Consider the following 3,794-nt stretch of genomic DNA (forward strand, 5'->3'; position numbering starts at 1 on the left):
CAATGCCACATCATCGGTCAATGCCACGCGGAATTGGTCTATGTGAACAGTGCCGTGAACAGTAACGTATACAGTACTGTGTACGTGAATAGTACCGTACATGTGAATAGTGTCATTTTTCCTTTTATGGTCCTCCTAAGGTTTTCGACCGTCCTGAGTTCAAAAGTGATGTCCGTTTTGCCGTCTGATCTCTCCTTTATTGTGAAATGACTATAATGCCCCTAGAATACATAAATTACTTAATTAAAATAAAACACACGTAATTAAATCATAAGAATGTTAAATACATAAAAGTAAGGGTTGTTAGTAAGACTTGAAATGTAAAATGACGGTTTTCTCCTTTATAAATATGCATTTTCTAACACTCAACACACCCCCCAACCAGCTTATTGCTAGTCCCTAGCAAATAAAGCGAAAACAAAATTCAAATTCGAAATGATTTTTTTTTTTTTTTTTAGAAACACTCGTGTTTATTCAATCAGATTAATGATAGCAATCAAATAAAAGTATAAGCATTATCTCTAGTCTAAAGTAACATCACTCCCACATCAACCATCCACATGAATTAGCCCAGTAGACTTTGTTATAGCTACTTTCAAGAATGACATGTCAAACCCCAAAATCTCACTGGAAGTAGTGACACTCTCACAAAGAAATTAAAACCCAATAAACATAGTCACTCCAATCAATGGTAATTGAGAGAGAAAATAATAAAGAAATGATATCACATGCTCTCACCAAGATGAAATAAATATGCCCTCAGCTTAGAAATAATATGATCTCAAGTCAAATAAAATGTTAGTTAACCCACTTTATTTATGTCTTTTTTTTTTTTTAAGCATCACTACATCTTTTTAGCCCATATAACTAGCTTCTACTTCAAACTATAGTTCCCTAAAATCAAGAAGGACTTTTATTAGGACGTAACGTAGGCTAGGGATATGGCTAACAAAGAAAGGAAATAAGGAAAACAAAGTATATGTTTGAGAAAAATGCAGAGAATTTTTTTTTTTTTTTTGAAGTTGCAAGGTGTATTTCACCTATTGTTGTTATTTTTATTCTTTTGAAACAACAACTTTTTTTTTTTTAGCTTTTATTTGTCATAACTTCACTGAACAACATAATTATTTACATTTTCTCAAACATAAATAGGTGATGGAACTTATAAGACATCGGGTAATACTCCAAATCGGAGTGGGTTAAGATGATAAGTTGACAAAGAAAAGGTTTTTTTTTTTTTTAAAGGTTCAAAAAGGGTAACTATGGATATTTAATAAAAGGGATGGCTAGAAAGGCTCAAACGGATCAAAGATGGCCTTTCCATCGTCTTTTAGGGCTCTAAATAATTATCCATATCTACTAGTTAGATGGGCCTCCCAATGTAGCAACACACATTTTTTTTCTTTTTTTTCTTTTTTTTTACCATTTTTTTTAAAGAGTTAACTCAAAAGAAATGTAGAGATCGTGTATAAAATAATAAACTGCTAAGCTGTATAGAGAATGGGCAAAAGGGTTACTCTCCAAGAAAATGATAGGCTCAACAACTCACTTGGCACTTATTTATGACATGTTCATTCCTTCAAGCAACTCATATTTGTCTCCGACATCAACATGTAAAGTAGCAAACATAGCGTAACATCACTTAAGACCAAAGATAATACAAATAATAAAATTTGAAATTAATCATGTCATCCAATGTTAAAACAAATAACACAAATTTTTTTTTAACAACATTCTACCCCCCAACCTATTCTAAACATGAAAGAAAAATATGCATGCAGGAATGTGAAAATGATGTAGAAAAATTTATTAGAAAAAGAATTTTTTTTTTTTTTAACTAAGAAGATGCGTTTCTAGAGGCACGACACTCCATATTCAGCCATCTTCGACTCAAAAATTGGAAAATATATATTTATAAAGGAGAAAGAGGAAGAAAACAATTTTTTTTTTTTTTTAAAACGATGAAGATGCGTTTCTAGAGTAACTACACTCCATATTCAGCCATCTTCAACACAAAACGTTAGCAACAGTTAGTTTCTACAACAAAAAAAAAATAGTAAAAACTTAACCAAGATTCCACAATTGTCGACTATTCCCTCCCCCCAACCAGAACGAAACATTGTCCTCAATGTTTTAAAGGAAAGAAGTAGAGTTTAGAAGACATCACCTGGGTGGTGCAACACAGAAGAAAATATTTGCAGGCGGAGAGTTAAATCTAATTTGTACTTCTTACTGCGGCTACTGTTACCATCATTATTTGGTCGCTCCAACACAAAGGTCCAGGGGTCTGGCTCCGGTTTATAAGCTTGTAACATATCAAGTAGCTCATTAGCAGTGTGAGCACAAATAAAAAGTTTTTTCACATTAGAAGGAATGAAGTAGTTTTTTATTGCATGGTTAAGAAATGCGATAAAGCCATCATAAAAGTTATTGACATTTAACAAACCGATGGGTTTCTGGTGGATGTGCAGATGGGCCCAAGATGCTAGTGTCATAAGTGCCTCTAGTGTTGCAAGATCTCCTGGAAGGAAAACAAAAGCATCAGCATGATTAAGCATTTCAGTTATTCTTTCTTGCATACCTGAGACGACTAACTCTTCTCCAGTTGATGAGTCAGACGAACTGCCCAATGGTTTTAAGACTCTTGGGATGATGCCTAACACTTGACTTCCTCTGATAAAAGCTGCTTCGGAGACCATTTTTGATAACCCTCGGTTACCTCCTCCATACACCAAATGTAAATTTCTCGCTGCTATGCTTCGACCAAGATCTATGGCTGCCTCATCGAACTCTTTATGTTTGCCATAGGTAAATCCAGAAAGCACACAAATGTTCTTGAATTGTCTATTGGGAGTAGCTGCCATTGGAATATTTCTCAAAAACAATTTGTGAGTGTTTGACAAAAGAAATCACATTTAAGAGTCTTGGTGATAGTGGGTCACAGCTGTGAATGAGGTAACATGTTAGTGTCAAATAACGCATGAAGCACATGGCTCGCGAGTCAAAAAGAAAACAGTAAAAAGGAAAAAGCAAACAGTAATAAAATTATTAAAGACAATAATGCAAACAATAAAACAACAGTGAAATGAAATAAAATAACAGTAAAGTAAAAGGATATTTACACGTAGTTGCGACTGTGGCTCACATCTTCCTCTGGTTTTACGTCCAGAAACGGCTTGAACGCCCTCTATGGGTCGAGGATAGGCTTCCCATCCAGTTTTCTTATAAACAGGCAAACAGGGTCGTTTATAGTCAGATTCCCGAGACTATATCGTGCATGCTCTTTCTGGAATAATGGCCATAACTGGAGAATCGCTCCTTGCACATATCCACTGGGATGCGTTTCAAGAGACAAAAGGATATCATCCAATGACTCCTTATTCAAGCCATCCCTAATGAATTGAATCTTATCTTCCCTGTTATCAGACATCATTCCTAAAGAACATGGGTTTTTATTGCAACTCATTCTGGCACACTTATGACAAGCAACAGAAATTCTTCGAGCTCGTCGTTTTCTTGCATAATTTCCTTTACCACAACCAGGCATGTATGCAATAAATTTAGGAGGTAACTCACCTGCTAATCGTACTTTAGCCTCGATTAACCAACGGATGTCTGCAGGTATGTTATTCCTCATGAGCAATCGCATGCGTTCAGATCGGGCTTTATAGATCGTAAGGAGGGCATTCTGAGGGAGTGAAGGGAATCGCTTGTGAAGCTTCGCTAGAATCTCGTTTCTGTCCATACCTTCGCCTCAGAATATCAGTTTTTTGTATCCCATGATGGGACCCTAT

Source organism: Citrus clementina, unplaced genomic scaffold (genome assembly GCF_000493195.1).
Source record: "Citrus clementina cultivar Clemenules unplaced genomic scaffold, Citrus_clementina_v1.0 scaffold_8, whole genome shotgun sequence".
Classification (NCBI taxonomy): domain Eukaryota; kingdom Viridiplantae; phylum Streptophyta; class Magnoliopsida; order Sapindales; family Rutaceae; genus Citrus; species Citrus x clementina.